Raw genomic sequence first — 10534 nt, 5'->3', positions numbered from 1 at the left:
GGTTGCCGCTGGGTGTGAGGTGGGGAGTGGGGAAGAGCTAGATGACCTCATAGTTGTTTTCATTGCTAATTTTCATAAATCTGTGACTGTATTTCAAGACAAAAGAAAATGTGTTTGTTTTTGTTCAAGATGATGTCCCTTTCCAACATCAAAGGAGTTGATAATTATCAGTATACTGCACAGTATAAAGGCAAACTCTTGTTGGATCTGTAAAGGTAGATACACTATTTAGAAAATGCCAGCGATGTGTAGTATGCTTTACAAACATAGAAGACAAGGTCCTTAGTGCTAACCGTTCATAACTGAATGCCTATGTATCAAAAAGAAACTGGTTGTTTGAAGGATAGTATAATAAGCCAGTGGGAGACATGAAAACTTTAATATGAGGAATGTGATATGACTCTCCAGTTCAAAATCAGTTTGTACATTGACTTGGCAATTTTTCTAGATTTATTTATATATTCTATGTTCTATATTTATATTCTTATTTTATTACTCAGTATAAATTTCTAGGTTCTTAAAATGGCTCAGCTGCCTTCCAGGGACCCATACCTTCCCTATTCTCTGACCATTTCACTTCCTTTAGCCTAAACTTGAGAGGATCTACCCACTTCCTTCAGTTGCATGCATCTAGAAACTCCACTTTCTCGCTCCTTGACACTGATAGATCACTGGTCTGATCCAGTGCGGCAGTTTCTTTATTCCCTCTTTCTATGCTTTGCCAGTACTGGATCTCCCGTCACCTCTGATTAATCAGTGCACTCCCTTTACCTCAGGGACCTGCACCTGCTGCCTGGAGCTCCATCCTTGATAGTGGTTATCAGAATCCAAGATTTAAATTTGGTATCTGAGCGGGGCCATGGTTGGGGCCGGAGGCTGAGGCTGGGGGCATGGCCAGGAGTGGAGCTGTGGCTGGGGGTGGAACTGGAGCAGAGCTGAGGGCAGAGCTGGACTTGGTGGTGCTCCTTCCCCACCCCATGGGGGCTGGCCTGGGCCCCACCACACCCCTTGAACGTTCCTCCTCGCCTCCCTAAGGGAGTGTGCCCCAAAGTTTGGAGACCTCTGGCTTAACCAGTGTGACTGACCCATCCTGACATTATAAAAGATCAAAAGGAAAGTAACAGTCACCTATAAGCAAGGCCCTTCATTTTCAGTTTTTATTTTGTTTAAAATTTCTTGGGAATTTATCAGTGTCTATTACAAACATTTAAAAAATTGGTGAAAATCAATGCAAAAAATTAACTACACAGTTTTCTGGGTAAATATCAGGATTAAACTGGGGGATGGAAGGACAGAAAAAAAGTAACAAATAGAGAAAAGAAAGAGTATTGAAATTAAAAGCATTTTAATGCTGTGGTTTATTTCATGAACTGTACATTAACAGTGTACACATGTGCATGTGTTTGAGCATATGTGAGTGTTCCAAAATTCAGGTAAAAATCAGTAGAAACCAAATAGAATTCAGAAATTTTTCAGTAAAAACAGAAAACAAACTGCCTTATTACAGATGACAAAATTGGTTCTTCTTTGAGTAGCGTCCCTGTGGTGTTCCACTTCAGGTATGCTCATACCCCTTGCACATTTAATCAGATAGATTTTGTGGTAGTGCTCATTTGGTCCATATATATGTCCTAAACATTCTTGTACCCTACTTTGATGCTCTATTGGGCTGCCTAGGAGAACCACCTTCACTTCCTTCTTGACTGCCTCAGCCTCAGACAGAGTGTTAATGTGCCTTGCTCTTTGAAACTGACAGCTTATTCTAATTATCTTTCTTTATTATATTATTTAGTCACTGGAAGCGGAAGTGGGTACTGTTCCTCCATGGTCTTGAATCCTTTTCGGAGTCCAAGAAGGACTCCTTCGCCCTGCTGAAGACATAATGGTGCCCGCCCTATGCACTGACTTAGGTACCCAATGCAGTGACAGTATTGGAATCCCTGGAGGGTTTCCCCTGATACCAGTGCTTCATTCACATCGATCATAGTCAGCGGTGTCCAAAAGGTGAGCCACTATTTCATCCTGCTTGGCACCAACCCTAACTCTGGTACCGACCCCGGTAACAAGGTCCCAGAATTGGGCCCAACAGAAGAAGTACAGGTGGAGGAAGAAGAGGCAGTCCCTCCCCCACTGCTGGCCTCTTCCTCATCCATCAAGAGCTCTTGAAATGGGTCGCTGCAAGTTTGGTGCTGGAAGTTGAGAGAGTCTACACACAGACTAATTGATATCCTGACTGCAGCAGCTCCGTGGTCTTGCCAGTTAATGAGGCTATAATGGGACCTGTCAAAGCACTATGGCAGACTCTTTTGTGTCTGCTCCCTACCTTAAAAAGGGCAGAGAAAAAGTACTATGTACCAACAATTGGGGTTGTGTACATGTACTCGCCTCCCCCCGGGTTCCTGATGGTGTCAGCTACAGATGAGCAGGATAGGCAGGGTCAGTTAAGCACTACTTCCAAAAATAAAGAGTCTAAGATACTGGACCTGTTAGGATGCAGGTTTATTCGACAGGCAGCCTCCAGTTATGTATCTCTAACCAGCAGGCTTTGCTGGGGAGGTACAATTTTAACCTGGGGGACTCCGTGGCCAAATTTAAGGATTTCCTGCCACAGGAGTTGAAGTAGGAGTTCTTGGCTATCCTGGAGGAAGGCAAAACAATGGCCAGTACCTCCCTCCAGGCCGCTTTGGATGTGGCCAACTCAGCAGCCAGAACGATAGTGTCAGTGGTCAGTATGAGATGTTGTTCATGGCTCCAGTCATTGGGCCTTTCCCCTGAAGTACAGCAGTCTGTCCAGGATCTTCCCTTCAAGGGTACTTCCCTGTTCTCCGAACAGACAGACTTCAAGCTTCTCGACCTCAAAGACTAAAGAGCCATACTTCACTCCCTGGACCTTTACGTGCTCCAGCCACCAGCAAGCATTTTAGGCTGCAACAGCCTTCCAGATTTCCAGTGCCTCCCATGCAGGAGCCCTACAAAAGAAAGGGAAAGGGCTATAAGTGTCAGCCTCTATTTTCTGCCTCAGCTTCCCCGTTGGGCTCACGTAGATACCACATATAGATACCCCAGATACCTCAAGCAGACCTTTTGAAAGTATGCCTGAGGATGCCATACAAGTCTTGACTCTGGATTCATCTTCCCTTTTGTTTTTGGACCGCCAGTCACCCTTCAGCCCAGTGTGGTCTTACATAACATCGGACTGTTGAGTATCCAGCAGCATAACAGATCGTTACACCCTTCAGTTTTCATCCACTCCACTCTCCCGCCCCCCCCGTCCCTCTTCAGGGATCCTTCTCACAAGCAGCTTCTCATCCAGGAGGTACAAGCCCTCTGTATGGATGCTATAGAGGAGGTTCCTCAAGACTTGAGAGGGAAAGGGTTTTACTTCCAATATTCCCTAATCCCAAAGGTCAGAAGGGGTGTACAGCCCATCCTGGACCTGTGTTACCTCAACAAATCTCTCAAGGAACTGAAGTTCCGCATGGTTTCCCTTTGATTCCCTCCCTGGATTCAGGAGACTGGTACGCTGCCCTCGATTTGAAGGACACTTATTTCCATATCTCCATCTTTTGTGGACTCAGGAGATTCCTCAAATTTGTGGAAAGTCAACACCACTACTAATTCCCCACACTTCCCTTCAGTCTGTCAGCAGCCCCACAGGTTTTCATAAAGTGTATGGTGGTGGTAGTAGTCTTCCTCAGACATAGAGGCGTACAAGTCTACCCATACCTCGACGACTGCCTCATCAAAGACCGCTCTCGCTCAAGTCCAGCACAGTATTGGCATAGTACAGGTTACCTTTCAGGTGCTGGGTCTGTTAATAAATGAGCAAAAGTCAACTTTTTTGACTTGACCCGATTCAGAGAATAGAGTTTACCATCACCCAGGCCAAAGTCTACAACTGCCTGTGTTTGCCTCAGACTGTTGGATCACATGATGGCATGTACCTACATAGTGCAGTACACACAGCTATGCCTCAGACCCCTACTGATGTGGCTGAGGTCAGTCTATTCCCCAGGCAAACATCACTTGGATTTAGTACTCACGATTTCGACGACTGTCCTAGCTTCACTGACTTGATGGAAAGACCCAGGTTCCATAATGAAAGGGTACCCTTTGCTGCCCTGTGTCCATCGGTAACCTTGGTTTCGGATGCATTAGACCTGGGGAGCCCATCCCAACAGGCTCAGGGTCTCTGGTCCCAGGAAGAACTCTCCCAGCATATAAATGTCAGGGAACTCAAGGCGATTCACTTGGCTTGACAGGTGTTTCTCCCCCAGATCTCAGGCAAAGTAAAGGCTTGATGGACAACACGGCCTCGATGTTTTACATCAGCGAGCAGGATTTCTATCTTCAGCACTGTGCAAAGAGGCCCTCCAGTTGTGGGACTTCCATGTGAAACATGCCATTGACCTTGAGGTATCATCTCTTGGGAGCCTGGAACACACTGGAGGATTGCCTCAGCAGATATTTTTCCTCTCGCTACAAGTGGTTTTTTTTCCACCCAGGGGTCATCATTGTCATCTTCCAGAAGTGAGGGCCTCCCCAGTTAGACATGCTTGCCACCAGACAAAACAGGAAATGCCATCAGTTCTGTTCACTGCGTGGGCTTAGCAGAGGTTCCCTCTCAGATGCCTCCCTGTTCTCATGCGCAGACTGCCTACTATATGCCTTCCACCAATCCCCTTGTTTCTCAAGGTCCTCCTAGAGATCAAGCGGGACAAGGCAAAGATTATCCTGAAAGGTCCGGCATGGCTATGCCAGTGATTGGTTTGGCATGCTTCTGGCTCTCTTAGTGACAGCTCCACTATCGGTCCTACCCTTTTTGGACTTTATTTCACAAGACCACAGCCAGTTGCTTCACCCGATCCTCGCTTACCTGCACCTGACGGCATGGTTGCTACGTGGCTGAACCCTGAAGAGCAAGCCTGCTCGGAACAGGTTCAACAAATCTTGCTAGGTAGCAGAAAGTCTTCCTCCAGAGCTACCTACTTGGCTAAGTGGAAAAATTTCACTTATTGAGGCTCTGAACAGAATCTCTCTCCATCTTGGTCTACTCTGCAGTCTATCTTGGACTGTCTGTTCACCTAAAGCTTTCAGGTCTGGCTTTCTCATCTATTAAGTTTACTTGACAGCCATCTCGGCCTTCCATCCTCTAGTGCAGGGCAGATCAGTGTTCTCTCACGAGATGACAGTCAGGTTTCTTAAGAGCCTGAAAAGACTATACCCTCAGGTTTGTGACCCAATTCCTCAATGGGTCTTAAACCTGGTCCTATTGAAGCTCATGGGGCTTCCCTTCGAGCCATTAGCATCTTGTTCCATACTGTTTCTCTCTTGGAAGGTCATCTGCCTGGTGGTGATCACTTCAGCCAGAAGGGTCTCCAAGATTAAAGCCCTGACATCAGAACCCCCTTATATGGTGTTCAAGGGCAAGGTCCAGCTGCACCCCCATCCAGCCTTCCTACCAAAGGAATTGCAACACCACCACAACAACCAGGACATTTTTCTTCTGGTTTTCTTCCTGAAACCTCATAAGACCACCGAGGAACATCAGCTCCAAACATTAGATATTAGGCAGTGTGCACACACCTAGCATGGAATGGACCTGAGCAACACATTTTGAAGAACAATGGTTATGAAAAGTTAGTAACTGTTTTCTCCTTTGTTAGGGTTCCAAAAGATTATCAGGACCATGACAGACACAGTTTCTGAGGTGGGACCTTTTCCTCAGTACTGCTTGACTCTCCAACATCTTCAGAGAGTTCTGAGGCTCCCATCTCAATGAAGAATTCTCTACTGATTCAAATGTCACAGTCTAAGGTTCCCCTACTCTTCAGGGGACTCTTCCTGACACTTTTGAGAAGAGGGAGAAGTTACACCAAAGACAAGCCTGTGCCCCTGACCTGGTTTGAGTACCAGTGGATGCCACCCCCAATGGCTTTGGACATCCCCACCAGTGGCCATATTGGGATCCTTGGGCTGTATATCCATAGTAGCTGTCTCATGCCCCTAGTCTTTCTCATGGGGACTATAGGAGGAAACACTCCCCTATTCCAACCATCCTTCCTCCACAACCTCAGACAAAAGAATCTGAGGAGCAGATGGCCAGAGCGGATAAAGAGGCTATTTCTCAAACAAATATTTCTTCATCTTCCCCAAATGAGACAGTTATGCCTCCTCCACTGTTTATGGCTGATGATTTCAGACACTTCCAGAAGTTAATGAAATTCATCATGGATTCCCTACAAATCCCTTTGGAAGAGGTCAGGGAGTCATAGCATAAGCTCCTGGATATTCTTCACTGGACTCCCTCTGCCCAAGTTGCCCTGTCTATTAATGAGGCCCTATTGGATCATGTCAAATCCATCTGGCAGACCCTTGCAATGATACCACCAATGTGTAAATGGGTTGATAAGAAATATTACATCCCAGATAAACATTGAATTTTTGTTTACCCACTGAGCAGTGAATTCTCTGGTTGTGGAGACAATGAACAAGCACAGCAGACAACACCATGCAAAGGCCACATCATATGATAAAAAATCAAAAATGTCTTGATCTGTTTGGCAGAAAGACCTGTTCATCTGTGATTTTTCAATTTAGGATCATGAGCTTTCAAACTCTCATGGCAAAATACAATCATGCAAATTATGCCAAAGTCAGCACCTTTATTGAGCATCTGCTGGCTGATCAGCAGGAGCAGCTTCAGGCTATTAACAAGGGTCAGCTGTTAGCTAGACCATTGTTACCAACCCGGTTGGATGCAGCCAACACTGCTGCTCAATCCATTTCTACAGAGGTGGTCATGTGGAGGGCATTCTGGTGTCAGCTGTCTGGATTCTCAAGGAATGTTCAAAAATATAGTTGAGGACCTTCCCTTTGATGGTCTCAAACTGTTCACTGAATCCACAGATGAATCCAAGTGTACCTTTAAGGATTCCAGAGCCTTACTGAGATCTCTTGAGATTTACACTCCTACAAACAAATGAAAGTTTGGGAGATCCCAAATGAGAGAAAAAATCCTGCACCCGTTTCATTCTCAGGATTCCAGAGACCTTATGAACAGCCCGGGAAGAAATCAAGGTTCCAGAGGAAGAGACTACTGCTTCCTGTGTGTCCACTTCTGAACCCCCATCACAATCTAAGCCTAAATTGACAGGGTGGTCAAGACCTCGGAACAAACCCAGGAAACAAAGCTACATCTACAGCATTCTACCCACCTTCTGCCATTTGGAGACCATCTCTCCCGCCTTCTAGCTGCATGGGAGAGAATCATATCAGACAAATGGATGCTGGGAGTTAAGATCAGGTTATACTATCCATTTTGCCTCCATCTCCTATAATACCCCACTCCAATCCCTCTTCTAGAACCCCTCTCATGAAGACCTCTTGAAGCAAGAAATAGGCTCCCTTATAGGAGCTGTAGAACCAGTTTCAGTTCAGCATCAAGGGAGGGGATTTTACTCCAGCTACTTTCTGGTCTTGAAGAAGTGCAGAGGATGGAGACAGATTGTAGATCTAAGACTCAAACAACTTTGTGAAATCACAAAAATTCAGGGTGGTTTCTTTCATAGCTATAATTTTGTCATTAGAACCAGGGGATTGATTTTCAGTCCTCGACCTTCAGAATGCTTATTTTTCTGTTGTAATTCACCCATCTCACAAAGGGCATTTTTTGGTAATTCATGATAGTTCTCAATATTGAGTACTTTTGTTTGGCCTTTCATCTGCCCCAAGAATGTTCTCAAAAGTATTGACGGTGATCACAGCTTACCTTGGACATCTGGGGGTAATTTTTTTTCCATATCTTGATGACTGGCTGTCCAAGGGCCGATCTTACAATGAGGTTTACTCCCCCATAAAGGCAATGAGATCCCTTTTCTACAAGAGAGGTTTGCAGCTCAAAATTGAGAAATCCACTTTGAGCCTGGTACAAACAATGGAGTTTATAGGAGCTTCCTTAAACAAAATATCAGCCAGGGCTTATTTTTTCTCCAACAGATTCTAGACATTAGCAAATCTCATCTCAAAGTTTCAAATCAGCCCACAGACATCAATAAAAAATTGTCTTCAGTAACTTGGACAGATGACAGCTTGCACCTTTGTGATGCTATATACCAGGCTCCACCTTCGATGTTTCCAGGGCTGGCTCATAACTACTTATATTTCAAACAAACACAGCCTGAACAAGCTGGGTGTCAGTCCCTCGTGAAGTATGAGACTCTAAATTGGTGAAAAGACCCAGACAATGTCTGCATGGGGATTCCATTTGTTCAACCTCCTCCTTCTATCACGATAATGACAGATGCATCCCTAATAGGATGGGGGTGCATTTGGGGACCCACACCACTCATGTTAAATGATCTGCCCAAAAGGCATGACTACACATCAACTTCCTTGAGCTGAGGGCAGTCATGCCTGTATCCATTTTCTGCCTTTAATCAGAAACAGGTCCATAAAGATCCTGATAGACAACATAGCCTGCATGTTTTGTAGCATCCAAAAAGTAGGGATCATATCTCCTTCCCTTTGTGCCAAAGCAGTAAAGCTCAAGAACCGGTGCATAGCTAAATGCATCCTTATTTTGGCAGCTTAATTCCCGGGGATACAAAACAGGATAGCCAACGACTTCAGCAGGCACTTCTCCCAGGACTACCAATGGATGTTAGATTCTCAATCAAATCTTTCTTGCTTGAGGAGTTCCAGAAATAGACCTCTTTGCCACTGTGACCAACAGGAAATGCCAACACTTTTGCTCAAGGGGAGGATTGGGTCCTCTCTCTTTGGGAGATGTCTTCCTTGTTCTATGGCCAAGAAGCCTTCTATATGTATTTTTTCCAATGCATGATTCTGAAAAATGATAAACAAGATCAGGCATGACAAAGCCAGGATCATATAAATAGTTCCAACCCGGCTCAGACATATATGGTATCCTTATCTAATTCACCTAGCCGTTTATTTGACAATCTTCCTTCCCAAGATGCCACTCGGACTCTTCGCCCCAGCCTGAAGATTCTTCGTCTCAAAGCTTGGCTCCTTGATGGTTCTTGAGAATAAAGTCTACTTGTTCTAAGAAGGTACAGTAGGTATTATTGAACAGTAGAAAAGTTTCCACAAGATACACAACTCCACAAGTGGAAAAGGTTCAGCCTTTGGAGTGTCCAGAGAAGTGTTCCACCTGCTCACTCTTTTCTCTCTATCATTTTTGATGATCTCTTAGAGCTAAAAAAAGACAGTATTATTTATGACCTCTCTCAGGGTTCGCCTGATGGCTATAACAGCCTTTCATTCTCCAGTTGAGGGATTCTCAGTTTTCGCTTATCCTAGAACTGTAAAGTTTCTCAGATGATTGGGGAACCTTTTTCCCCCCCAAGATAAGGAACCCACTCCTATCTGGGATTTGAATTTAATACTTATATGCCTTATGGGCCCTCCTTTTGAGCCAATGGCTACTTCTTCCCTCCTTAATTTATCTTGGAAGACTGCCTTAGTGGCTATCACCTGTGCTTGAAAGGTTAGCAAATAGCAGCTCTAACAGCAAACTCTCCATTTACAGTTTTTCTCAAGGACAAAGTTGCATTACATCCACACTCTAATTTTTTGCCTGAGTTTCACATCAGTCAAGTTATCCATCTTCCATTTTTTCCTTCTCAAAGTCATATTAGGCCAGAGAGGAGTCCATTTTATATACTTTGGATGTTAGGAGGGAGTTAACTTTTTATTTGGACAGAACTAAGTCATTTAAAAAAAATCACCCAGATTGTTCATGGTTATTGGGGATAGGTTTAAAAAGATGGCTGTCAACCTATTTACCATTGTGGGCCACATATGCAGCTCTCTGAGTTATGTGGGCCACCTCCACACAATATATATACTACTTGTATGGCCCTGAGGATGTCACATGGGCTGCAGCTGTATGCTGTTTGGGCCACAAGTGAGAACCACTGCTCTAAAAGATTTGGAGATTTTCACCCAGAGATTCTCCAGGTGGATTTCTGATTGATTTTTCAGAGTGTGGGTGCTGTGGCAAACAGCCAGCTTCCCCCTAGCAGGTCTCACCCTTCTGCCCCTTGTAGTGGGCCAGGGAGTTGCCAATTACCCCCATCTCCCCAGGGAGGTACCTTGCTGTGGCTCCCTCCTGCTGGCTGGGGCCAAGGGTTCTCCCCTTCTCTGTTCCTCTGGCTGTAGAGAAGCACCTTCTCCTAACAGGGGGGGGGGGGGGTCTCCACCAGCTGCCCCAAACTTTCTGGCCTCTGCTTCTCTCCACCCTCCCTTAGGGAAGGCAGGGGTTTAAGTATACCTGGAGTCCTTTGGGTCCAGGTGTCTCTAACTGCCCTGCATTACTCTCTCCTCTGCTTGCAGGAGAAGGGGCTTTTAGCATTCTTGGGCTCACACCCTGGCCCTGATATACCCTTTTGTGGCCATCTGGCCTGACTTTACCACAGTGCTCAGCACCATGCCCACTGTTTTTTGCATGAAACTTGGTTTAGACACCTAACTCTAGGACAGGATTCACAGCTGAGAATCACAAACCGAG

The 10534-nt window shown here is 45.3% G+C and overlaps 1 long non-coding RNA gene across 2 annotated transcripts; it reads right to left on the bottom strand.

The window, feature by feature from the left end:
- Nucleotides 1-1989: 1989 nt before the first annotated feature.
- On the bottom strand, nucleotides 1990-10348 carry LOC137167627 (uncharacterized). Of its 2 annotated transcripts, none has more exons than XR_010924147.1 (3): nucleotides 10298-10348; nucleotides 3727-3811; nucleotides 1990-2969 (listed from the first exon to the last, which is right to left on the bottom strand). It is a non-coding gene; the product is annotated as an uncharacterized lncRNA (long non-coding RNA). The 2 variants fall into 2 exon arrangements; XR_010924146.1 differs by lacking the exon at nucleotides 10298-10348 and adding an exon at nucleotides 10119-10246.
- Nucleotides 10349-10534: the final 186 nt, after the last annotated feature.

The sequence above is a fragment of the Emydura macquarii genome, unplaced genomic scaffold (genome assembly GCF_026122565.2).
Source record: "Emydura macquarii macquarii isolate MOO-44397 ecotype Brisbane River unplaced genomic scaffold, CSIRO-AGI_Emac_v2 contig_2948, whole genome shotgun sequence".
NCBI lineage: Eukaryota > Metazoa > Chordata > Testudines > Chelidae > Emydura > Emydura macquarii.
This window is presented reverse-complemented; position numbering and strand designations above follow the sequence as displayed.